Source organism: Rhinolophus sinicus, chromosome 11 (genome assembly GCF_057876585.1).
Source record: "Rhinolophus sinicus isolate RSI-liver-muscle chromosome 11, RSI-T2T, whole genome shotgun sequence".
In the NCBI taxonomy this organism is placed as follows: Eukaryota; Metazoa; Chordata; class Mammalia; order Chiroptera; family Rhinolophidae; genus Rhinolophus; species Rhinolophus sinicus.
Window position 1 is genome coordinate 9,081,896 of NC_142511.1, and position 18,650 is coordinate 9,100,545.

The following is an 18,650-nucleotide window of genomic DNA, read 5'->3' on the forward strand; positions in this document are numbered from 1 at the left end:
GAGAATTAAAAAACAGAATTTCTACTGTGATCTCTTCATAAAAATTAACAAAATGTTATTAGAGAGAACTATCTAAAGCAGAACTGTGTTGATAGCCTTTAAAAAGTTGTAATTTTGGTTTGCCCAGGTCATAAAAATACACAAGTTGAATATAGAAGTAGAAGATGCAAATCTTGAGTATGCGTTCAGATGACAAAATAGAAATTTGTGTTTAGTTCATGGACAACAGAATCATCAGTTTCTTAAAACCTCATTAGGACTTGTTTAAACTTTAAAATGTTTTATATTCATGCATGGTTAAAGCCAAAAAACAACAGCAGAAAAGTACTTTTTAAATTTTTATCTGATTGACTTGGAAATGACTGATCTAATCTGATAAACTATTTTAATTATGTGTTAGGACCTATGTTTGTTTGTTTGTTTTTGAAAACCTTAACACAAACTCTGATAACATCTCCATCCAGTTGAAGTCATTTTTGGACACGCTCTAATCATTAGAAAACTTGAGCTTATCTTTATTATGAGATTGATCACATCAGCAGAAGTTTAACTTTTTTCCAAAATTATGGGAATGAAAGGACTTTGTTATTGGAATGCAATTTAGTTCCTTTTAAAACAAAATTGGAGAATGCAAAAGAGTGACATATCAGTGAAGAATAAAGTAATTTCACAAATTTATGTGTGCCAGTAAGTCAGTATTTCTCCTAAACTCTGTCCTCCCTAGATTTTCCTTTGCTCAGTGAGTTTTAATGATACTATTAAGTATGTATGTTTTCTTCTTACCCTTGGCTTATAGATAATTACCGAGAGTAAAATTTTTTTGGTGTGCTCTGTTAACGTTTCAGTAAAATGTTTGAAGGACTAGGTTGGTGCATTTCCTTGGATGCTAGTATGTCTGTTTCCTTGTAAGGTGATCATAGGATGATGTAAAGGAGCATCTAAGGAAAGGAAGAGTTTGAAATAAATTCTTAGAATCAGGGTCTCTCAGTGGTTAATATGTGTGCATTTGATAAAAGAAAGCTATTGGGTTTTTAAAGTATTTGTATTTATAAATTTTTTGGAGTTTTGTAGTTAAGTATTGAGCAAGTATGTGAGGTGCTCTGAGAATGTGTACCTGCTTTTTACACATTTATGGTCTACTTGAGATATAGAATATTCTGTATGTATTACTTCCTAATATCTTATCATTCTGATCATAGAATAATTATCCACATGGAAGCATATAGAGAGTGTAAGGTGCTTTATAAGGGATTTCAAGTCCAGTAGGTAAAGAGGAATACACAGCGTTCCTACCAGTCAGATCAGCAATTTTTATTAAGTAGTTGCTCTGTCTCCTAAGTGCTTCACCAGTGGACAGTCAAGTTCTTAAGTCTGAAATGTGCTTTTTAATACAAAGATTGGAGCTAGTTCTTGTCAAGAGATCTTCGCTTTGGGCAATAACTTCTACCCAGCATACAGTCTACGAGGTGTGACAGTTAAGTTCTCGAACTTGTCGCAATGATGTTTCTAACCTTTTTTAATATCAAAGGGATAATTCATTATTAATTTGTGCCAACTGGGCAAACAGTTCACCAAGTTTACTATTTGGAAGTGCTGAAAAGGCTGCGTGAAAAAGTTAGACGACCTGTACTTTTCGCCAACAGTTCATGGCTCTTGCATCGCATCACAGCAATGCACCAGCTCACATGGCACTGTCTGTGAGGGAGTTTTTAGCCAGTAAATAAATAACTGTATTGGAACACCCTCCCTTCTCATCTGATCTGGCTCCCAATGACTTCTTTCTTTACACGAAGATAAAGGAAATATTGAAAGAAAGACATTTTGATGACATTCAGGACATCAAGGGTAATACAACAACAGCTGTGATGACCATTCTAGAAAAAGAGTTCCCAAATTGCTTTGAAGGGTGGACTAGGCACTGGCGTTGGTGCAGAGCTTCCCAAGGGAGTACTTCGAAAGTGACTGTAGTGATATTCAGCAATGAGGAATGTAGCACTTTTCCTAGGATGAGTTCGCGAACTTAATTGTCAGTCCTCATATGTCAGTGGTTTTCCAACCTACAGTTGTGAACCTTTCTTTGTTTCTCTTTCCCCACAGAAGAAAGGATATGATTGGCCTAGGAAACCCGAATTCCATTTCCATCTATGCCAATTACCATTTGTGAAATTTGAAAATGCTATGTAAATTATAGCTTTTATAGCATTTATTCACAAATGCTATATGGATAAAAAGTGTTCTTATCAGAGTTGCTATTACAGTAATGTGGCAAAGTATGGAAATATTAGAACATAGATGTCTTTAAGACTCTGTTAAAAAAATTAGTATATTTCTTAATTTGAAACCTGCTGGTGTTTGTTACTTTTCCTCTTCAAAAAGAACTGCAAGATGTGAGAAGCATAAGATAATGTAATATGTATTTAAAACATTTAAAACAGTGTTTGGCACATAGCAGTTTTTCTATATATTAGATATTGTTTCTATTAAGAACGTGAATTGACATGGATATAGTTATTTTTTTAAACTCGGAAGGAGAAAGGGGATACTTGATGGTTGAGTTTGTTAAGATTACTAAATGTAAATAAATTATAATGTTCTAGTCTTAAATTCTGTGAACTCAAACTTGTTCTGAGCATGAGCATGTTCTGAGCACAAATAAGTAATAATTTCTTGTTTCATAGCTGAGCACCATCACCCTTACGCTTAAAACAATGAAATACATTATAGGCAGGTCCCTAACCAGTTTCAGAGAGAGAAGCTCAAAGGCTTTCTGTGTTCAACCCTCCAGTTGTGCAGCTTGTGTTCCTCCACCTGATACAAATGTTCAAATGATACAATATATATATATAAAAAAAAACTTATTCTTACAACTAAAAGTAATTCCAGCTGCACTGGACCCATGGCTAAGCATAGAGTCAACATACTTGAAATAAATTGAAATGCCCATTAAAAGAGGAATAACCAAAGAGATTATGGCATATTAGATCAACATAATACCAGAGTCTGCATAGTAGCCACTTACTAGCTATGTGAAACTTAGAAGAAACTATGAAATTGTTTAAAGGTACATGGGATGTAAACCATTTATATCTAATGTGTATAACACTTAAAAAGTAGAAATTATTGGGAAGCAATTTCATTCCTAAATTATTTTTCTTCCTCTGATAGTAGGTACAGATAGAAATGAAAGCTTGAAAAAAAAAGTAAGAAAGGAAACTAAATATACCTTAGGTAGTTCTCCTTTCTGGTTATAGTTTATATTTTATCTATAATGTCACGGTGATAAGAATATCCTCTCTTCTCAGTGTTAGTTATGCTTTAAGACCCCTAACTTCAGAATTAGAAGACTTTTTTTTTTTTTTTGGTCTTCTAGGTAATTTATTTTAATATTGTCATTTAATTTTTAACAACTTTTTCATTAAAAAATCTTATTGAAAAGGACCTCATACATTAACTGTTTATTGAGTTCCTAAGACACTGGTCTTGGTGCAGGGAAATAGCATATGATTTTATTAATATGCATCTTCCTCACTGATTCTAAGGAATCAGTAACCCTATTAAAAATAATAAAGTACCTCATGTTCACAAGAGGTACATAATACTAAATGGTGGTAAGATCTAGTTAGTATGAGAACTTCTGTGGTGCCTCAGGTCTTCTCTATAATTACCTTCTATTTGCTTTATGTCATAATGAGTTAAAAAAAAGTAACGTCTCTACAAATACAGAGAAATATGTTCCCCTCCTATTTCTCCTGAGAATCTCTATTTCAGCATGTATAACACCTGCCTCGCTAGCATTTTGTTACCCATCTGGTGCGTCTAAGCTGTCCTGAAGTTGTTGATCTAGTATTTTGTCACTTATGATACTTATGTTGCCTATTGTTAAGCAACTTTGAAGTTAATAAATAAGTTTTTAAAAATTTAGGCAATGAACTTTAATATTTTAGGCTATTTATGTATAATTCTATTTTTAAAATTATTCAACATACATCAATATAATTCTTTCATTTTAAATCAATGTTCTGGGTGTGTTAGTCTGCCAGGGCTGCCATAACAAAAAACCTCGGACTAGGTGGCTTAAAAAACAGAGATTTATGATCTCACTGTTCTGGAGGCTGAAAGTCTAAGGTCAGGGTGCAGGTGAGGTTGCCTTCTCCTGAGGCTTTGTGACCTTGCAGATGGGGCTGTCTTCTGGTATTCTCTGTTGGCCTTTCCTCTATACATAGGTGCTTCCAGGATCTCTTCTTCTTTTATAGACGCCAGTCTAATTGAATTAGGGCCCTACTCATTATGACCTCATTTCCCCTTAATTACCTCTTTAAAGGTCCCATGTCCAAATACAGTCACATCAGGGACTGGGGGGATACAATTCAGTTCATAACTCTAGGGAACAAAGGTCTCCATGATTACAAGGTTATTAATGCAATATATTAGCATAACATTTAAAATGTTGCATGACAGTCACATATATGCTCAAACCTGAAAAACATTTGTTATGAAGTTGAGTGTGGCTTTAGAGAAAAATAGGTTATATCACTTTATATCATATTTTTCTCATTATATATGTGCCTTTTTAGAATGGTTGTAATCAGTGTAAAATATGTGCTAAATTGTCTTCCTTTATTTTCATTTAAGACTATTTCATATGTGTTTCCATCTACTGACCAGTAATAAAAATGGCAATGATATTGGACTGTCTGGTAATCTGTGACATTGAAATGTTGAAGTTGGTTCTAGTGGACATTTAAGTTGTTTACATTTTTTTTTTTGCATTACAATTTCCACTTATGGAAATCATTTTTTTTTCCTATTGGCTTATTTCTTTGGGGCATACCAGAAATAATTAATTATACCTTGTAATGTGACTATCTTATAATTCATTATATATTTTAAGGCTTTCCGCTAGAAAGACGTAGTAATAATAACTAGAAGTATTTTTCTAAAGAAATTTAGAAGTGTAATTTCCCTCCATGACTGTACTAAATTTAGACTTGAGCATTCTGTTTGTTCGTTTGTTTTTGTTGTTGTTGTTTGTTTTTTTACTTTTGAGTTGGACAAATGGGTTCAAATTTTTACCCGTGTTGTGGTCTAGTTATATAACTGAGAAAGTTTCCTGTAACCTTTCAGAGCCTACATTTTCTCATCAATAAAATGTGAGATGGTAATAACTGTCTTGTAGGGTTGTTATCCATAGGAAATGAAGCAAGATGCCCAGCTCATTTAGGCAGTTGATAAAAAGTTTTTATGAATATTAGTTTAATGGCTGTGTAGTATTACTATTATATTTTTATTTTATTTATTAGTGAAGTGGTACATTTTTTTCCATAGAATGTTTTATATATAATATTTGATTGTTTTTCAGGTAGAATCTCTTTTGTTTCCTTTATTTATCAGGTGGAATCTGAGTATATGTACCAATAGTTTATTTATTTTTCAGGTATTTTACGCTGTAGGTTTTAAGTTCATTTACATTTATCCCAAATATTCTTGTTTTCAAGTAAAATTCAAGCAGTTTAAAAGAGTGAGTCCGATTTTATAAAGTATGTTTTTGACATCCCCCCGTTTCTTCATTATTTAGAAAATTTAATAGTACAAATATATTCTTACATTTCATTGTTAAAATTTTTTTGAAATGCTTAATTATAGTCTTTCTGGGATTAATTTACTTGTATGATATGAGGTACAAAACTAAGCAAATTATTTGCAATATTAATAACAGTTGTACCAGATTATTTCTTTCTACATGATTTCAGTATGTGATTAAAATGTTTGAATGTTTCTCTGTTTCAAAATGTTCTTTGGAATTTTATTTCACAGATTTTTCTATTTTTAAAAGCAGTAAGGTTTGTTTATTTTTTATGTAAAATGAAATAGCCTTTTCCCCAATTATAAAAGTGAAACAATTACTGTATAAATTGTACTAAAGACAAAAACATAAGACAGACAATTAAAATAGGCTATAATCCTTAGCTGCCAAACTGATTTTAATTTTAATATGAATTAAATTATTTTAAATTTCTAATTTTAATTTCAGTCACAAAAAAGGTACATGATAGTTGTGTAGTATGCTGCTGCTTAGTCCTTTGTTAGAGTTAGACCTGGGGTTGAATTCTACGTCTGCTTCTCTTTAGCATCGAAGTAGGCACAACCTATCTGCATTTTCTTTACAATTAAACAAAGCTAGTAATACAGACATCATAGAATTGTTAGAAGGATTAAATGAGATAGTATGTGTCAGGTGCTTTGTGTAACTCATAGTAAGAGCTCAATAGAAGTTAATACCCGGCTTTGTGCTGGAGCCACTTGCAGAGGCAATTTTATGCATCTATTCCCAATTCCCAGTTAGTGGCATTATACTGACAGCTTAGTGGGATTGTTTAAACCCCTGAAATGTTGCAAATCAAAGGTAGGTGGTGGTGTTTCAGGTAGGGCAGTTGTTAAACTTTCAGCAACGTACCATTGGTAACACGTATTGTTATTTAAATCTTTAAGGTTTATAACCAGTATTATTACAGAAAATATGATTTTAACTCTATATTTAAATATGTTTTTTCTCACAGTAAGACATTTTATGTTTTACTATTTTAGAGTATCAATCAAAGTTGAATACTGAGTTGTATTAAGTGCTTTATTGACATCTGTTGATATGTATATATCTATATCTGTATATAGATGTAGATATATAGATACAGACATAGATATATATGGCTTAAAAATGTATACACATTTTAAGAAAGGAAAAACTATTAAAATTATAATACTTAATACATACTGATGACAAAAGATGAATAGAAGTCATGTATATACATTTTGTGTGTGTGTATAAAATTCTTTTTTCTATCATTTTACTAGTGTTGAATGTCTGGGATAACCTATATATAGTGGATAAGTATTTTAAGGTATTTTTGCCGAGGTATGCTAGCACTTTGTGTTATAATTTTTGTTTGTTTGTTGGTTTTGGTAAGTCATCTCTATGTTCCTGCCTCTGAGATTATATTACACAGTAATTTTTTTGACCCTATCATTGAGTGATTTTTGAGATCAAAACTATGTATTGCTTTTTAGCCCCTGAATAAAATGTAATACTCTTCTGAATTATAAAATAATATAAATAACACTTTGAAAATTATCTCTAGTGAATTTATTTGTGGTACATTTTATTACTCAGTGAATTTTAAAGCTGATTTAAAATTTTGTGTTTACTATTATTTATAACTTGTTCTGCTTATCGTTTCATTTTGGTGTTTTATTTTAAAATTATTTTTACTTGGATTTTCAGTTTATTAGTATGTGTTAAGTAAAATATCCTCCAACATTGACAAAATTTGTATTTATTTTTGCCTTATATTTAAGTAAATACATTAACATAAAATTTAAGCTGATTATTAGGTACTATCAATAAAAAATATTTACTTTAAAATTTTAGTTTACTTCCCTCATTGAATTTGTATCAAAGGTTCCAACGAAGCTATTCTTAAAAGTAAAATTTTCTTGTCCTTTTTGTCTCATGCTTAAATGATCAGATTTCATTCTTTCCATGTGGTTATGCAATTTCTGAGCAATCTGACAAATGAAATGAAAAGAGTTTGTGCTTTATATGCAAAGCACTTCCCTTAACAAATAACTGACTGGTTTGATTTTCTTATCTAAAACATAGTAATTTAACTTCAATATACCACATCAGTAAATTGAAAAATTTATAGGAGAGAGCCAGCCAGTATCCTAAGGAATAAAATTTCCTAGTCAGTTTATTCATTTATCTAAAATATCCTCGTTCATTTTCCACGGAAAGATTATTCAGCTATTACCCCACCTTCTTCTTGTTGCCAGTGTCTTTCTTCATGCTTATTTTCTAGAAATTTGAGTTGGAGAGCCATTGATTTCCCAAATCCTCAGACAACCAGAAGACATTCTTTATTGAGATATTGGGTACAAAAGATTTGACCCAGTAAGGTCAGTGGTAATTAATGGTGACATTAGCCATATAGTAGTAATTTTTCTCGACTATACCTAGTAATCTTGAGTGCGGAACAAGCCATAATCTAGAATAGAATCAGAGATTCTAATTTTAGGGCCTACGCTAAAAACCAGAATTCTTAATAACCACCCTTAAAACTTGCCTAGTCTTCCAAGTAATATTTTTTAATCTGTGTTGCAACTTCTTTGCTCTTCAAGCCTATAAATATTATCAATTCCTTAGTTTTCTGTTGCTCATGGTTTTCCAGTAAAGTTTTAAAATGCAAAACAAAACAAACAAACAAACAAAAACCCCACAGTAACAAACTAGAAAGGATTTGGTTTTAAGTATTGTGATTAATAGTTTATTTCACTGGTTGAATCTTTATGGTATGACTTGCACCAAACACTAGGCGTCTCTGGCATTTACCTTGGAGCAAAAATGAAGTAGTGACTTCTTAATTTCGGTTCTGATTTCTTAATGTAACTGGATCTGGATCTTCCTTTATTGATTCCCTCCATTTTCCCTGTGTCACTGAGGATGATGCCGAAATGAATATAGCTCATTATCCACTCTAGTAGTTTACAGCATTGCAAGGAGGCAGATATGTAAACACATATAATCGTCACTGACAAGATGCCATTTGAAATAGATTTGGGTTAATGAAAGTCTCCCAATTTAAGGAAAAGAGTTAGGGATATTCCAGACAGAGGGAGCAGTGTGAAGGCCAGGAGTACGTCTAGGGAATGGTGAGAAGTTCACAAAGGAAAAAACACAGAGGAGGGGATGTGAGTAGATGCGGCTGCAAAGGAGTGGAGGGGTTACTGTTTGAAGAGTTCTATGCTGAGTACCAAGCGAAGGTTTTTGGACTTCAGAGGTAACAGATTTTAAAGTAGGAGATAAACTTTGGTTTTTAGGAAGAGGATTTTAATGTTAGCATGGTTGATGGACTGTTGATGGAGAGCTACAATTAAATTGTCCCCGAGTTTACATTAGACATGATTAAGAGGTAAATTAAAGGTGTATCAATAGTAAATGAGAGTAGAAAGTCAAATCAAAAGACATTTCTGAAGGTCGATTGACAGAATTTGAATAATGCAGAAGGCCACTAGGAATCAATAATAACAAGGTTTATAGATTTGAAAAATGGTGACAACTTTAAGCTTGAAAATAAAGAAGTAGGGTAAGTTCAAAGGGGAAGTCTAGGAATGTTGTGTTTAGTAATTTCTGTATGACTGTTTTTTCAATCTTTGGCCCTTTATATGCATTTATCTGGTTTAACGCTCTGAATAACCCTGTGAGGTAGTGAGAGTTATTCTTATTTTATAAGTAAGGAAGTAGAAGCTCAGCAATGTTCAGTAACTTCCCCGAGACTACCCGGCTAGTCAGTGGTGGGTCCCAGGTCTCTCTGACTCCCAGCCCCTGTTTTTTGACTCCTCCATTTTGTGGCCCTCTGAGCATGTGATGTTTGAGGGGTTTTCAGGAACCTGGGAGCCTCTGCGCAGTGGGCACTGAGGAGTAATGGAGCAGTAGGTCAGGAGGAGAGATGAGTTCCCACTTGGTGATACCCTTTGAAGTCATCGGTACATGCACGTTGAAGCCACAGGAATGGATGTAATGTGAGGGGAATGAGTCTTAAGACTAGCGCCCTGACCGTGGCACATTTGGCCATCTTATTCCAGGCCAGCTAGGGGCTATTAGCAGAGCCACTCAACTTCCGTGATTATAGACTTAGAGTGCACCCATTGTGGTGGCAAGTTTAATAGTCTTTTATACACACAAACACACACCTTATTTATTTTTATTTAATAGCTTTATTGAGATATAATTCACTTAGTATACAATTTACTCATTCAAAGTATGCAACTCAATTGGGTTTTCTGTTTGTGGAATTGTGATATATATATATATATATATATATATATATATATATATATATATATCTCATAAAATTGACCATTTTAACATTTTTAAGTGTAGAGTTCTGTAGAATTAAGTGCTTCATTGTGCACATTGTTGTGCAGCCATCATCACTCTCCATTTACAGAATGTTTGTATCTTTCCAGTCAGGAATTCTGTACCTATTAAACAATAGCTGCCCATTGCCCACCTCCCCCAGCCTTGGTAGCCACCACTCGACTTTCTGTCTGTATGAAGTCAACTACTTCTGGTATGTTACATCAGTGGAATCATATGATATGTGTTCTTTTGTATAATTTAGTTGTTCTTAGTATATTCACAGAGTTGTGCAACCACACTGCAATCAATTTTATAACACCAAAAAAGGAATTGTACCTTTAGCAGTCACTTCCCCATTCCCACCCCCCTGCCCCCACCAGCTGCCCCAGCCATTGGTAACCACTCATGTGCCATCTGTCTGTAGATTTGCCTGTAGATTTCATATAATTAGAATCACGTAATGTGTGGACTTTTGTGTATGGCCTCTTTTGTTTAGCATCATACTTTTAAGGTTCATTCATGTTGTAGCATCTATCAGTACTTTATTTCTTTTTATGACCGAACCATATTCTATTATGTGGATATACCACATTGTATTTATGTATTTATCAGTTGATGGACATTGAGCTGTTTGTACTTTTTGGCTGTTATGAACGAAGCTGCTGTGAACATTCGTGAACAAGCTTTTACATGGCTATATGTTTGTATTTCTCTTGGGTATATTTACCCTTATATTGTGTAAAGGACGTATCCTGAGTCCAAAATAATGATTTGGTGTGTTGAGACCTTAGGTCACATTTAGTTTTCTGTGTATTATCCAACGTGTAACAGTCTTGCTAATTTATTTGTGTTTGATGGCTATGTATTCATTCAATAAATATTCGTATAAGGTATTTATTATTGTAGTCTTAATGAATAGTTTCAGTAATTAGCAATTTCTTATACCTGTGCTGAAAACATAACTATGAATATGTTTTCAGTTCTGCGTGATTTAGTTTCCCACTGGAAGCTCGATTATAATGAATGTGGAGATTTGTCTTTATTGCCAGGATGATTGTCATATTTTTATCTGCTAGAGGCAGTTTTTGGTGAATTTCTCACGCTCAAGGCTGGGTTATCTTTGTGAGGAAGCAAAGGGAAGAGTAAGATGAGTAATGACTGAATCTATGATTATGAAACCTTATCCACATGAGTATACAGTTTCTTAGTGACTGAGCTTTAGTCAGTAAACCACGGGTATTTTTCCTGTCTTTCTCATGTGAATTTTCTCATTGAGATATCCTTAGTTTCTTTTTCTCCTAGTTTTTAATTTCTGGATTGTTGGTGATTATTTATTCACTTGCCTTTACAAAATAGACATCCTTTGTTGTGTCCATGACTTCAGTGTTGTCACCAAAATGTCAAAATAGTTTGGGGCTTACGGGATAGCAATTCAACTATAACTTAACCCAGCATATAACCATAACCTTGGTCAAAATAAAGAGTATTTTGAATGCTATGTGTGTGGTTTGTTGTTCTGGAGAAAAGTGGTATCTGGTGGTTAGAACATATGAGTTGTTGTCAGCATTTGTGGGTTTATTCCCAGATCCAAGCTGTTTAAAAAGAGAGGCAGAGCCCATGCGTAGTATACGTTTAGTGAAATGCTTTCTATACTATGGATGTACTACTGTAAATACTGGTGAAGATTTTATATTATACTACTGGCAGAATAATGTACAATCAATTACTGACAGTATGTTAAATAATGATAGCTGTCCTGGGTGCTTAGTGATTCCATTCTTTAAGCTTTCTTTGAGAAAGTCACGATTAACTAGTAGTGATGGCATTTTAAGCGACGTAATAATGAACATATTTTTTTAATTCAAAGTGTTTAGATATTACTGTTTATCTAAGGGACTGCTGAAAACTCTACCGAATGAAACTCATCCATTTCACGTAGTACTTGCCAGAATCTCAGAGTAAGGAACATGCTTTAAGATTGTGTGATGATTCTAGTATGTGGAGACCAGGCACTGATATTCCAGTATTTAAGTTGTATTCACTTCCATCCTCTTGACAGCTTCCTAAACCAGGGGTTTTAAAAATAAGTCCTCTTGTAATATTACTGGTCCTTGAGCTGGACAGAGGCATTCTGCCCTTAAAGTAATAAAGATCTCTTCTTAGTTTATTAAAAACAGTTGAATGACATTAAAGTTGTTTTTAATTTAAAAAAAATTTAGTAAATATTTCTTAACATTTTGGTGCCTGGCTTAGTCTAAAATAAAAAAGTAACGTAACTCAAATTTCTATATTTGATTATATTTAATATCAGCTTGTTGAGTTGCTTTTTGTTCTGTGACTTAACTTTTTAGGGCATGGCCTTTCAAAGAGTGATTTATGAACTCCTGTTGTCCGTGGTCATCAGAAGTTGGTTGCTACTAGTAGAAAACATGATTGTAGCTGGTTTATTAATCCTCTCTAACCTTTATTCCAATTTATTAGATTGACAGTTATGCCTCAGATATTGCTATTAGCCCCTACCATGTTTCCCCGAAAATAAGACCGGGTCTTATATTAAGTTTTGCTTCAAAAGACGCATTGGGGCTTCTGTTCAGGGGATGTCATCCTGAAAAATCACGCTAGGGCTTATATTCCAGTTAGGTCTTATTTTTGGGGAAGCATGGTAGGTTGAGACTGTATTCCTTTGAATAATACTTTCCTGTTCCTGTTTTCTGTGAAGTTCTAAATGTGTCATTTTGTTCAGCCAAAAGGAACTTAATATTTTCTTGTGAATCCCATCTCTTCTGAAGCCTAGTGTTCATTACATTTTGACAAATGTTCATTTAAACACTAAGGGCCAGTTTTGATATTTTCAGCCAGTTTTTTTTTTTTTTTTTTGCCCCCAGCAATAGACTACTTCAGATATTAGATGCAAAGGGAACTTTTATCCAAGAATAATTGGTTTTGGAATAATACCACTTAAGATAAATCATTTAAAGCAGTTGCCAGGATTTCATAACAAATAATATACACATGTATGTGTGTGGGGGCATACAGGAAGATTGAGAATTTATCTTTAAAAAATATTAAATGGGAATTTATGAAAATAAACTTTTTAAAATTTTAAACAAAATTTAGGTTATAATTGCTTCTATGCTCTAATTACTAAAATAAACTTTTTAATAATTAGTGAACTTTTGAGTATTTTTTCTGAAAATAATTATATAATTACAACTTATGACATCTTTCTTTACATTTTACATTTTCTGCCCAATTATTATAGATATATAATTTTTATCAATTCATTAGGAGAATTTGTTCTTTCAAGACTCCTTTTTAAAATTTATACCTATTTCAATTTATTAGAAAATTAAGCCCGTCTGTTATATCTTATTGCCACATTGTTCTAATTTAACAACACAGTTTTAAAATAACAGTGTGGTCTTAAAGTACAAGGTAGAATTCTGGGGAAAGAATAAATAATTTACAGTTTATAAATAAATGTAAAAATAGGATGAATTTGTGAATCCACCTGAATACTGACGGTTTTGATAATCATGCTCTTTCTGGAGTGCTATATATTTAGAACTTACATATCCTAAATGAGTGTTACTGATGAAAATCCTGTCTGTACTAGGAACAAGATACAGAGTACTGAGTGACTGTATTAAAGAATGAAGTGCTTTCTATGGACAAATATCAAAAGATCTCCGAGCTGTGTTATAAAATAAGCAGCAAAAGTCTTTGTATAGATTGTAGTTTTTTGTAGTTTTCAGACCCTTTCAAATATGTTACTTGATAATAAGTACAGTGTGGAGAAAATAACAAGTTCATTGTATGTATGGGGAGGAAAACTTTATATGTAGGGAAATTTCCAGAAGGAAACCCTTTCCTCTTTTAAGGCAGCTGTAGATTCGGAAATGAGAGATACGAGACTCTGCGAGTTAAACTTGAATCTTCCACCAATCTGATATCTCTATCTTTCTGTCTTTACATTAACTAGAATAAGTCAAACTTGATCATGGCTAAGAGTCAATAATCTTTACTTCATACCTGCTTTTCCTCTGCCGGAGATGGATGACCAAAAATTGCACTGAGGAAAGTGAGTAATGGGTGGCAAGCTATCTACCAGCTTATCAATGCAGAATCTTGGGCAACTTTACTTACTTTGCATTTGCTAACTGTTAAATGCAGATAATAATGGTACAGATGAATTGCGCCCTCCTGTCCAAACACATATATCACACATGCAGAGAGGTACATGCAGAGGTCATAACTGGACCACTTAGTCGGTATGAATTTTCTGTGTTCTCCTGCTGTGGTGTTTACCTTTAGCTCTCTCCTCAGTTCAGCTGTTCTCACTCAGGAAGCACTATTCAGAGCACCAGGTTTTCTTCCTTGATTTGTTCACAGTTGTTGTTGTTGTTGTTTTCAGTGTATCTCTTTGTTTAGTTTTCTTAGTGGTTATTCTTACAGGTATTTACAATACTCATATGTGACTTCGCAGTTTACTGGTATCAACATTTTACTACTTTGAGTGTAGTGTAGAAACCTTACTTCCATTGAGGTCCCTCTACTGTGCCCACTCTGACATCATTGTCTTGAGTATCAGGTGGTATTATAATTTTTGCTTCAATCAAATATTTATAAACTCATGAGGAGGATAGAGTATAACCTCATATTTCTGCTCTTTCCATTATTTTTTCTTCCTGATGCTCTAAAATTCCTTCTTTTATTATTTCCTTTAAGTTTGAAGAACTCCCTTTTGCCATTAATTTTTTAAAAAATTTTTCAATTACAGTTGACATTTAATATTATATTAGTTTCAAGTGTAAGGCATAGTGGTTAGACATTTATATAACATACAAAGTGATCCCCCAGAGAAGTCTAGTACCTCCCTTAGCCCATACGTAGTTATTGTTGTAGTAACCTTACTGATTGTATTTCCTAAGCTGTACTTTACATCCCCGTGGCTATTTTGTAACTGCCAAGTGGTACTTTTTAATCCCTTCACCTTTTTCACCCAACCCGCCAACCCCACAACTCTCCTCCCACCTGGCAGTTTGTTCTCTGTATCTATGAGTTTGTTTCTGTTTTGTTTGTGTGTTTATTTACTTTTTTTTTAGAGTCCACATATAAATGACGTCATATGGTTTTTGTCTTTCTCTTTCTGACTTATTTCACTTAGCATAATACCCTCTAGGTCCATCCATGTTGTCGCAAACGGTGAGATTTCATTTTTTTTTTTTTTCCTTTTGCCATTCTTGGCTAGTGACAAATTCTTTTAGTTTTCTTTCATCTGAGAATGTCTTAATTTCCCCTGCATTTCGGAAGGATAGTTTCACCAGGTTTAGAATTTGCAGTTGATAATTCTTTTCTTTCAGCCTTTGAAAAACTTTGTCCTACTTCCTTTCTGGCCTTTATGGTTTCAGATGAGAAATCAACCGTCATGTGGATTGGTGTTTCCCTAGAGATAGTATGTCATTTTTTCTGACTGCTTTCAAGATTTATTTTTTGTCTTTAGCTTTTAGAAGTTTAATTACGATGTGTCTTGTCTTGGATTTCTTTGGGTTTACTCTGAGTCTTGAATCTGATGTTTTTTGCCTTCCCTTTTGGGCGGTCTTCAGTATTTTTTAAGTATTCTCTTATTCCTACGCCATTGCTTGCTCTTCTCCTGGGACCCCACTGATGTGAATGCTGGATCTTTTCATATTGTTCTATAGGTCTTTGGTAGTTTTTTTTTCCTTCAGTCTATTTTCTCTCTGTTGTTCATATTCAGTAAATTCTGTTGATCTCTCCTCAAGTTTGCATCTTCTGTCTTCTGTCATGTCCAGTCTATTATTGAATTGTTCCAGTGAACTCTGTTTCTATTATTAAATTTTCCAGTTCTATTATTTTCATGCAGTTCTTTTTATAACTTCTATTTCTTCCTTGAGATATTCTATTAATTTGTCCAAGAGAATTTCCAATTGATTGTGATGTATTTTATGATGGCTGCTGTAAATTCCTTCTCAGATAATTTCAACATCTGATTCATCTCAGTTGATTGTCTTTTTGCAAGTTTTACATTCTTGTTTTCTTAATTTGATGGGTGATTTTTTAAATAAAACCTTGAACATTTTAGCTGTTATATTACGCAAGTCTGGATCCTACTTAAGTCTTTTATTTTGTTTGTCATCCTATTTAGGTTTAGCATGTAGCTACAGGCCTGATATTGAGGAGTATGGTTCCTATGACAATTTAATTTTCAGGTCCTTGGCAGTCCTATTTTGGTCTGCGTGGTCTATGCGGGCCCCTGCTCGTCTGTGCTGGTGCTAGCTGAGGGAGCAGAAGAGCTTCCCGAGAAGTGGTCATGTGTGCCTCTAGGAAGGAAAAGGGAATTCCAGCCCATAGGGACCGAGGCTTTCTTGCCTGGGCTGCTGTGGCAGGGGGAGAACGATTCCCAGGCTGAGCTCTGGTTGCGGTGGGTCTCTCTGTCCAGTCCCCCGCACTCCCCCCTACACACACATAGTACCTGGTCTATCTCAGTAGGGAAGGGGAGTCAGTCTGGGGAGGAAGGAGGATGGTTCTCTCTGCTGCTCATCGTCTGCAGGCCTCCCTGGAGCACCTGCTTTGCCAGTGCTGTTGGGCTCGCCTAGTGTTCTTGGAAGGAAGGAGCCAACCCAGACCATGTTCCGTTACTAGGTTTGGGGCAAGGCTTTGGGTCACCTTCTTCTGTTGAACCAGGGGCTGGAAGATACCCTGCCACTGTGTTGTTCCTCCAATCCTAGGAACCCTAGCAAGTCAGCCTTCTTTCCATTTTCCGAGTTCTCTGGCTACCTTTTGTAGTTCCCAAGTTTGTAGTTGCGTTTAGCAGGGTGCAGAATGAAGCAATGAATCTAAACCATCTTGTCTGACCCAAGATTCTTTCTTAATCCTTTGTTATTCATATTTTTGTTTAAAGTGCCTAGCCTGTCGTCATCCATGTCAATTTTCTGCTGTTGTTAAATGACGTAACTCTTCTATAGCCTTACTTATCAGAATGTTTACATGAAATCGGAACTCTTTTCCAACATGGCTCTCATCAGCTTTATGAAATCCTATCTCCTTTGCAAGATTCGCAATTTGACTCTGCAGATACTTGGCACTCATACAGTATCCAAAGCTGATCGACAGAGGTCCAGGGAGGGATAGTGTCCAAGTGAGGACTGATTTGTCTAAGGCGTCATTTAACTAGTGAACATTTTTGTGTTCAGTAAACTTGTATTTCCATATACCAGTTTATACCAATGAATAATGACATAAGCATCGATCTTCCTGTACATCTATGTCCTATTTTAAAAACCTTAAAAATTCTCCAATCACATATCTTTATTTTACAGATGAGTAAAATAAAGTCAAGAAAAGGTAAAAGACATGCTTAATATTAAGGTGACCTTGTAATTTATCATCTAAATAGAGAGGCTTTGTGCAGGTTGGAAAGGGGCGCTATGAGCAGTTACTTTGGACAGCGAGGTGTCTTCTGGGTCAAGTACAAAATCTAGTTTAATGAGACCCGAAATCTCCTGACTTCTGTGGGTGGCCCAGACGTAGCATACAGTATGATGACGACCGCGGCGTATAGAGTCAGACTTTGCTACTTACTAACAGTGTGGCTGCAATCAATTGACTCACATTCTCTGTGCCTCAGATTCTTTAAGTGTAACCTGGGAGTGATGACAGTGCCTGCCTCACAGAAATGCCACAAGGTTAAATGAGTTGATGCACGTGAAGCCCTTGGTGCAGTTGATGGCTAGCGCTGAGTACATATGTTTGCTGGTCCTACTCTTACTGATGGTTTCTAAAATCCTAAGGTCAGTAAAGGATTCATTGAGGACGAGTAACTTTGGTGTGAGATTAAGACTCAGGACTCTGCGATTCTGCCTCTGTGTTGCTCCTGACTCTTTGGGAAGCTGCTTAACCTTTTCATGCTACATCTCACCCTCTTAAAGTTACAAGAACCTTGACGTCTGCTCACTTCATGGAAGATGGTAAAGGAAATTTTAGAAAATGCTTTGAGATCTGTGGGAGAAAGGTGCTATATAAGGTTACGAGGGTAGCTTTATTCATCTCTGCATTGACATTAACTTGCTCATTACATGTGTATAGTTTTTAATTTGCTTAACCAGTAATCCAAAATTATATGCATATGTACAATGTGGGGGTGTTGATGCTTCTGTTAAACTATTTCTTTCCTTTGGTGTTTTCTTCATCATTTAAAAAATGTGAATCTTTGTTGCCACATTATATTAGAATACATATAAAAATCACTATGTATAAATTATTGATAATGACTGAACAATAATTACTCATTTTTCTACTTAGTTTTAATTAAAATGCACCTTTGATTCTGTTTAAAGAAATGAAAAAGCATGAAAGTGGGGACAAGGAATGGTTGATTAATTATAATGAGAATAAAATATGGGCTAAAACTACCTTGAGAGACCATTTAGCCTCTTCGCCTGCCACAGTAGCATTGCATTTTAATGACTCAATTCAATTATCATTGATCAAGTGGCGACCATGTACATGGGAAAAGGAGTCCGTTCTTTTTCTCATACGCTTACTCTCTAGTAGTGAAAACAAAAAAATAAATATTTTCTTTGTTCTTTCATGATCATTAATGGTATAGCTAACCTTTTTGAAGTTGATTGCAAATGGAGGCAGCATATGAAGTGAAATCTTACATAACATTTTGACTATTTTGAATTAGCTAGCTTTAGTTAAATGTTTTTATGAG

At 34.4% G+C, this 18,650-nt stretch overlaps 1 protein-coding gene across 8 annotated transcripts in view; it reads left to right on the forward strand.

Moving 5' to 3' along the window:
• RASAL2 (RAS protein activator like 2) overlaps window positions 1–18,650 on the forward strand; it is a 263,171-nt gene that overhangs the window by 82,693 nt on the left and 161,828 nt on the right. The gene's annotated exons all lie outside the window — the stretch shown is intronic.